Source organism: Meriones unguiculatus, chromosome 10, assembly GCF_030254825.1.
Source record: "Meriones unguiculatus strain TT.TT164.6M chromosome 10, Bangor_MerUng_6.1, whole genome shotgun sequence".
In the NCBI taxonomy this organism is placed as follows: Eukaryota; Metazoa; Chordata; class Mammalia; order Rodentia; family Muridae; genus Meriones; species Meriones unguiculatus.
In genome coordinates this window covers 2,271,305-2,279,821 of record NC_083358.1, presented here as the reverse complement: position 1 = coordinate 2,279,821, position 8,517 = coordinate 2,271,305, and the positions used below count along the sequence as shown (strand labels likewise).

General features: G+C 57.4%; 1 long non-coding RNA gene across 1 annotated transcript; it reads left to right on the top strand.

Moving 5' to 3' along the window:
• Nucleotides 1–623: 623 nt before the first annotated feature.
• LOC132656778 (uncharacterized) lies at nt 624–6,610 on the top strand. Its single transcript, XR_009594476.1, has 3 exons — nt 624–3,193; nt 3,647–4,132; nt 4,413–6,610. It is a non-coding gene; the product is annotated as an uncharacterized LOC132656778 (long non-coding RNA).
• The last annotated feature ends 1,907 nt before the right edge of the window (nt 6,611–8,517 follow it).

Genomic DNA, 8,517 nt, shown 5'->3' with positions numbered 1-8,517 from the left:
GAATGGACGCCGGCCAAGGCAGGGAGTTATGGGAAACCATATAAGGGCGCCAAGTGAGCTTTGCCGCCAACATTAGGAACTGACAGCTTTGTTCTCTGTCACTTGGCTGCCGGCCAGAGGCCTCATTTCAGCTCCACAGCGTGACTACCCTGGCTGGCTGCCAGGCCTGTGCTCAGAGCTCTTTTCCTCCCAGGGCTTTGCTTTTTTTCCCTCCTCCATCCCTTTGCCAAACACGCAGTGGTTACTATGGCAGTAGAAAGGAAAGTAAAAAAAAAAAAGAAAGAAAAAGAAAAAAAAAAGCACACACACAAGAAAGTAGAGAGGCACGCCTTTATCCAGAGGCGCAGCCTGTTACCCTACCCAGTGAGGCCTGCAGGAAGAGGAAGACGCCTCACCGTGGCTGGGGGAAACAGGCCTCCCCAGCACCTTGTGGGCAGGAGGGGCCGGCTCCCAGGCCTTGCTGCTCTTCTCTCCCTCTCCTCCTGAGGCCCTGTGGACTGAGCAACGCCAAGCGGAAAACTGTCATGCTTTCCGGTGGCCATGGGTCTGTGGTTCTGAGAGATGCAGGGCCAGGGCCACTGCATGTGAGAGAAGGGAAACCAGGAAATCAGGAGGGTGATGGGAGTGCTCTCTGGACACCAAGGCAAGCCTAGCTTCATGGCTGCCGCTGCCATCACCAGGACAGCTGTGCTGTGACATGGCCTAGTGGCAATCAGGCCTCCTACCTTGGCTCACTGGAGCTAAGTGGTCTCTGTCAGGGCCTTGGGCCCCACAGGGGCCAGTGTGTTCCTATTCCTACAGCAGCCAAGAGGGGCTCTGTGGAAAGCACATGGCAACGCGTTGAATTAGGCTCATTGTTCACCTGCTTAGAAAGCGGAACATCCGGGAGGTGACAGGTCATGAGCAGAGGCAAGCCCCAGGCCCACGGCTGGCCATGGGTTTCTAAGGCAAAGGTTGCTTACAAGCAGAGTCTGCAGCCTGACTTTCAGACCCTCAGGGCTCTGTGAGGTTTGCAGAATCTAGAAAGTGCTGCAGCAGGATTGCTCCTGGGCCTGCTCCTGGCTGGGACCTAGGAAGAGTCCAAGCCGGAGAAGCGGTTGGTGGAAAGCCTGTGAACCTCTCTGAAAACATGGTGACGACCTCCCTGAGCCGGGCCCTGTGGCACCCGGAGTGGCCTCCACCGTCTTCCAGCTGCATCTTAGCTTCCCGTGCAGGGACTGAAGCACAGCTGCCAGGAGGGACACGGCCCAAGGTCAGGAGGGAAGAGCTGGCAAGCAGGAGGCTCCCAGAAGTCCCTGCGCCTGCTCCGGGCTGCTTTTATCCCAGGCCTAGTCTGTACTTCTCAGGAGGCGTGCCAAACCCGAAATGGGTTGTTCGCCGTGTTCCGCCAGATAGAGGTCCAGATGGGGGAGGTAGCGGTGGGCCCCTTCGGGGAGTGTCAGGAGCAGAGCAAATTATCGTGAGGCCCCTCCCGCTGCTGGGGACACCCTATTTTCGTCACTGCTGGCCTGCATGCCCGCCAGCCACAGAAGGCCAGGTCAGGAGACTCGCACCATGCGGCAGTTCCCGTGCAGAGGGGACAGGGGCTTGGCCCCCAGAGCACGGGGAGCCCCCACCACAGGGAGGGTGGTAGAATCTGGCCGTCAGAGTGAAAGGCACTTCTGTTTCAGCGGGGGCAGACAGAGCAGAGGGTACCCAGTGCCAGGCAGAGTGGATACGGACATGAGCCTGGCTCTTTAAAGAACTGCAGGACAAGGAGAGAGCAGTTTACCAGCACAGCTGTGAGCTGGTCACCATTCCAAACGAGAAGATCCCAGACAACTCGGACACGCTCCCGGACCCCACCAGGGCGGTGGTCCAGAAGAGCCTCTGCGTTAGGGCGGGCTCCGGCCTCCAGGTCCAGGCACATCTGTGCAGGTTCTAGAATGATCACTAAGTCAGCCCAGATCCTCATGGCACCTTCGCAGCCTTTGCCATGAGCATGCCTGAGCCGGTGCAGCCCGAGGCCTCACATTCACCCAGCTCTTCCCTGGGGAGGGCCTGGGAAAACATTCCGGCTGGGCGGCTGGGCCTGTTCCTGGTTGCCTCCAGAAAGGGCCCTGATGTTGTGAGCCTTCCAATGTTGTCTCCAGCAGAGTCCTGGATGGAGAAGGGTCACAGGCAGGAGGAGGAGGCTGTGCCATGGGGCAGCCTCGGCCAGGCAGCCTCAGCGGGTCCTCACCCCATGCCCCAGGCCCTTTCTTTCTCAGGGTATAAGTTTTCAAAGCCACAGAAGTTCCTTCATATTGCGGCAGACTTCCTGTCAGGCCTGTCAGGCAGACGTATGGGACGATCCTGAGGGATTTGCCTTTCCTGAGATGTGAAGAGAACGCCTAGCCAGATGAGATCCTGTGACGAGGGCCCAAGGTCAGACTGCGAGCAGCCCCAGAGACACGAGCGGAGAGCTGTGCACACAGGTGGTCTGCTGGGGTTCCTCTGTCAAAATCCATCGCTGAGGCCGGGGTTTACCTCTCCTCAAGAGGCTGAATGGCTTGTTGAACTTGCATGGGGAAGGTGATTCCACACAAACGTGAGACCTGTCTGACCAGGCCGCGTTCTGCTGTCCTGCCTCTGTGGCAGTCACGGAGGTGCCCTGTGACCCCAAGAAGACAGACGTTACAACTCGTCTCATCACAGAGAGCTGCCTTTAGATGTTAGCTGTGGTGACGGGACAGCCACCAAGCAGAGCATTTCCAGACAGACGCTCTAATGGCAAGGCACGACCTGGGGCGGGGGCTTGTGCCCCAGCGGGGGCTCCCCCAGAGCCCTGCAAGGCAGCTCCTTCCAAAGCTGATTCTGAGCCAGGCCGGGAGGGATGGAGATGGGGGGCGTTGGAAGGTAGTGGTTGCCTTCCGGGGTGTCTCCAGGCTGCACTCAGGTGGGCGGGAGGAGTCTCAAGGCCCGTTTAGGCAGTGGGAGGTCTTGGCCATCGCTGTGCCCAAATCAGTGTTTTGGGGCTTGCCAAATTACCCAGGCCCTCCCTGCGGCGTCTGCTGCTAGCAGCGGCCTCGGCTTCGCCAAAGCTGTCATTGAGGAGCTGGCTTTGAAGGCTGCTGAGACTCTCGAGGCCTGGACTCCTACGAGTGCTCCGACCTGCCGGGGCTCGCCTCTTCCTGCTCTACGTGTCAGGAGGCGAGCTAGCTGACACACACGTGTGAGTCCCGGGGCCGTCCTGTATTAACCGGCAGGCTCAGCGCATTTTAGAGTTTATTTTGTGTGTGTGTGTGCATGTTTGTGTGTGTGTGTGTGTGTGTGTGTGTGTGTGTGCATGTGTGTGTGCGTGTCAGGGGTGCAGTGAGCAAACTCCAGCCCTCACACTCGTGTGGAAGGTGCACTAACCACTGAGCCTTCTCCTGCCCCCAGCTTTAACCTGGGTAGCTGCCTCCTGGTCAGCGGCCCCTCCTGTACCCGTGGACAGGGCTGTATGCATGGTGGGGACCCCAGACTACCGCAGACCAGCCCAGGCTGGCTGACGGCAGCACACCAGTGACCTTAAGTGAGAGGTGCTGTTGGCTCTCAAATCTGCGTCTCCAGAATCCTCTGCCCAGACCTTGGGGCTGTCTGTCTTGCATACACAAGCCTCTTTGTGGCCTTGCTTCCTTCCCAGAACGTCCATGGATGAGAAGCCTGTAACTGCGCTGACTCTTAGGCTACCCAGCTCCTTGGAGCTTCCTCAAGCAGCGTGTGTCTGTGCCACTGCCACTGAGGAAATCAACATGACGAGTGTCACATGCAAGGCTTCCCCCAAGCCACAGGCAGCCTCCTCCTCCTGCCTGTGACCCTTCTCCATCCAGGACTCTGCTGGAGACAACATTGGAAGGCTCACAACATCAGGGCCCTTTCTGGAGGCAACCAGGAACAGGCCCAGCCGCCCAGCCGGAATGTTTTCCCAGGCCCTCCCCAGGGAAGAGCTGGGTGAATGTGAGGCCTCGGGCTGCACCGGCTCAGGCATGCTCGTGGCAAAGGCTGCGAAGGTGCCATGAGGATCTGGGCTGACTTAGTGATCATTCTAAGCCACTGGGCAACAGAGGCAACTTGGCGACACTGCACCCGTTCCTGTCTGTGGAGGAGGGTCGAGGCTCTGTTAGTCCAGGTGGGCTCTGAGGACATGCATTTGGTTCCCAGCACACTTGTGAGTCCAGGGCATTGGGGGAGGGGTGGAAACAGGGATTCCTGGGGTTGACTGGATGCTCAGTCTGCCCACACTGCAGAATTGGAGGCCAGAAAAGACAGCTCCCAGGAAGGACACCCACGTGTCACTTAATGAGTGACCGCTGGCCTCCTCACACAGAGGGTTGCTGCACAGCCACACACAAACATGGGCACACACTAGTCTCTGATGAGAGTGCATGCCCTTTCTTGTGTCTACCCAGGGTCCAAGCTGTTTGAGGGCAGCAGCTGTGGTGACCCTGTGCAACCTTCAGGACACGGTGCCTTGGAGGAACCGAGACTGTTCTTCACAGACAAAAGGATGAGCAGAGGTGCCTGACTCAGATCAGACGAGAGTGAGAGAAAGCAAGCTGAGCCCCAAAGATGCTGAAAATGGCTGAGAAGATGGCCGTGCAAGCGTCAAGTCCCCGGGACACCCGGGAAAGCCAGGTGTGGTGATGTGGATCTACAGTCCCAGAGCATGAGGTGTGGTTGGAAGGCTCCAGCAGCTCGATGACCAGCGAGTCTAGCTGAAGTCTCCACCCAGGTCCAAGTTCCATAAGAGAACCCTGTGCTGTCTTCACACACGTGTGAGCAAGCACACACAAGTACACACGCTGCAAACAAAGTAGTCTCAGAGTCATGTGGACTTCCCTGAGCCAGAGCTCAAGCCCATCATCTTCAAGGAAAGAGCAGTGCAAGCACACGAAAAAATAAAATGAAACAAGAGCCACCCAGCTGTGCTTTTCCGTCCCAGCCCAAACCCTGCAGCGGCCAGGCTAACACAACTTGCTGCGGGCGCAAGCCAGCCAGCCTCACAGCTGTTTGTGCAGTAGATAATGTGAATGGTTTCTCTTAGCAGCACGAGAATTATCCCTGGGGCTGCTCTAGAGGCTCCATGTTTGAGCCTGTGTGTGAGCAGGAGAAGGCAAGCATGCATCCTGAAACTGCCTGGAATCACGTGAAACCGCAGGCAGCTCAGGCAAGGGGCAGAGTGCACATCATCTCAGCCGGGCGCGCCCTCCGTCCTGCCCTGGTCTCCCGGGCATCTAGGAAGGGCAGGCTCTGCGGCACACTCAGGACATCCAGGCTAGCCCGTCCTCACTGCCGGTGCAGGCCACAGTCTAAGCTACAGGCCATGCTGGTGTCCAAATTGTGTCCACCAGCTGTCGACTCAGGCAGGTGCTGTGATTCCAAAGCCACCATGGGCCGGCTCTTGTGGCGACACCCTGACATTCCAGTCACGCGTGCTTACTGAATGTCTCCTGTATACAGAGCTGTACAGAGGGAAGCAGTCACCTCCGGGACAGTCACAGCAAGTGGAGGAAACTCTGGTGTCCATGGGCTCCCTTGGATTTGTAAATATAACAGCTAGGCTGAGTCTTCAGGGGGAGCTGACTCCTGCCCAGACCCATCGCACAGGGCCAGGCAGGACCCGGTCTTCACCCGTGTCCCCCAGAGACGCTGTCAGCCTGTCTACTTCCCCCCTGCAGTATGCTGGGCCAGTTCCGGGGCGGCCTCCCTCCTCAGGAGCCCAGCGCCTCAAGGTGTCAGGGAGCTCATGGGCCTCTGTGTTATACCAAGCCAGGGGAATCCTCTTTAGACCCCGGGATAGCCTGACCCTGCAGCTCAGGCCCCAGGCTGCTTAGGAGGACCGGATACCCAACAGAGCCATGAGCGTCTTGTGAACTTGGGGGCTCCCTGGAGATGGTCTGAAACCTGGGTCTGCACATGACAGGTCAGGAAAAGGGGGGGGGGAGGCTTTATTTTTGGCTTTTTTTTTTAAGATAGAGTTTCTTGATGTAGCCCAAGCTAGCCCACAAATCACAATCTTCCTGGCCCAGGCCCCTGTGCTGGGAGGACAGACATGTTAAGTAGCGGACCTCAGCCTGCTAGTTAACAATTTAGAGCACTGTGCCATGCGGCCTCCCAGGTACTGGTCCTTGGCTTTGTAAGCCACGTGAATTACAGCTAGTTAACAATTTAGAACACTGTGCCGTGCGGCCTCCCACATATCGGTCCTCACGTGAATTACATCCCCGCCATGTGCAGATGCTGTGCAAAGCCAAGCAACGCGGAGATCAAACAGGCGGAAACAGCAGTCACAGACAGGGCGCCCTGGCACCCTCCAGGCCCTCGTCAGACCGTGCCCTGGAGATCCGTCACGACACAGACAAGAAGGTGCTGCCGGGAAAATCTGATGCCTGCGCGCCTCATCCTCCTGCTAAGGGAGCAAGAGGGGGAAGAGCAGCAGCAGCAGCAAAACAAGCCGCAAAGAGCAAACCCGGGCAGAAGCTGGCAGCCAAGGTGCCTGTGCAGGCCCACACCCGGACAGCGGTCAGCATTTGGTCCTGATGGTGACGGAGAGTTGAAAATCTCACCATCTCTCCTTCTGGCACTGCACCTGGGAATAAAACACTGGTCTATTTGTACGTATCCTTCTCTCTATGTGTATGTTCATATGTTCGTGCCTCTACACATGCACACGCAGACATATGCGCACACACACGGCACATACACACACCGTATGGAACACACAAAGGGAGGGGAGCTAAGGCATAGCTCTGAGAGGGTCGGGTTCAGTGGCTTTCTCGGCTTCTTGGTGGAGGTGAGAAGGACTTGGTGAGCAGTTGAGCAAGGACTTCAAGTGCGTGAGGGGCCATCCTTCAGACAGACGGCGGCCTCGCCGGCACAAGCCTGAGTAGGTGAGCTGTGGCGTCTTGAGCCTGCAGGGAGACCGGGTTGGTAAGAAGAGGCCAGTGATGCCAGATTGTCACGACCACGGAGCCAAAAGCAAGACACCGAGTGTCCATGGACGGGGTCATCTCTGACTCTGGACTGAGGTGGGCTCTTCAAAGCTGAGGGCGCTGGATGCAGTACGCGCAGCGGAGGGTGACAGCTGCAGTGGCCCAGTTGGTGAGAGAACCATGTCCTACTTGTCTCTGAGGACAGGTCCCGTCGGCCACTGCTGATTCCTAGGCCATCTCGAGGTGGGCACTTGAAGCCTGGTGTAGCTTGTGGAGTGATGCCTGGCCAGAAGCCTTTGCCTCAGTCTAGACTGAGCCGTGACGCCCCTTCCTGACCCCTTCACCAGGTTCTACCTGGCCACCATCCCTCATCTTCATCTCCATCTTCTGGCTCCTGGTCTCATCTCTCTCCCTAGACAGCATCTGTCTTATACCTTTTTTCCTATGATAACCTTGGGTCCATAGTCATGGCAGCAAAAGAAGGAATGGTGGTGCCCAGGCCTGCGGTTATGGTGGCAAGTAGAGGGACCGGCTTCAGGGAACCCTCACCTGGACCCCTGGTCATTGCTCCATCCTGCCTCCCGGCTGCCTATACGGTGCCAGGATACCCAGGAACTAGATGGCTGGCTGAGGGCCACACTCAGCCATCGGTTTCAGTGATGTCAGCGCCCATGCCACCTTGGGGCTTTTTGGTGCTGGTGGTTTGAGGCACCCACACTGCTCCCATGCCTCTTTCAATAAGCCAGTGAGCTCCTTGGTTCACTAGGTTGGCCTCGGTGGACTTGTCTTTCGTCTGCGGTGGAGACCTATGGAGACTGAATAGACCTTGGCGCAGCCTCTCCAGGGAAGGCAATGAAGTGGTGCTCAGGAACAGAAGGTGCCGGAAGGCTGGCTTATCCCGGGCTACCAGTGCTGGGTACGCAGCCATGTGGGGCCACCGCCGCTGTCAGCTGGGCCCCAGGGACACTGCAGTCTCCTCCCTCTCCTGAGGGGAGGCAGGGCAGGCAGGTCTTCTGGCCTGGCCCCTCTTGCTCATTTATCTTGTTTATGCTAATGGGCTTCAGAGTCTTTTCCGGAGCACCCTTCTGGCATGGTTCCCTCAGCTCTGCAGTTCCACAGAGCCATGTCATGTCGTTCTTGCTTCCAGTAGCAAACTCCAAGCTGCTAGCTCTGTGCCCAGGGAACACGCTGTAGCTGTATTGACTGGCTGACTCAGACCCGTCTGCCCACAGGAGCCGTTCTGGGCGGCTTTGACAGAAATATGGATGGAGTTGGTGAGAGTGAAATAAAGAGGCTGGTTGAGTCTCTCCCCTCTCTCTCCAGCCTCCAGAGGCCTCCTCAACACAGCTGCTCCTTGTCCCTCACTGTCCTCTTCTCTGCTGGGGGCCAGAGGCTTCAAAGCATCCTGGGAACTTAGCTAGCACACTCCCCTCCTCTGTCTGTATCCTCAGAACAAATCCACATTTTCCAATTAGTCTGCTCTAGGTATGTGATTGTCATCTTTTCTTTCACAGATGGCTCTAAATATCTGATCCTTGCCAGGAGGGAAGAGGTGATGTAAGCCGGTTTTCTAGGTCCTTTC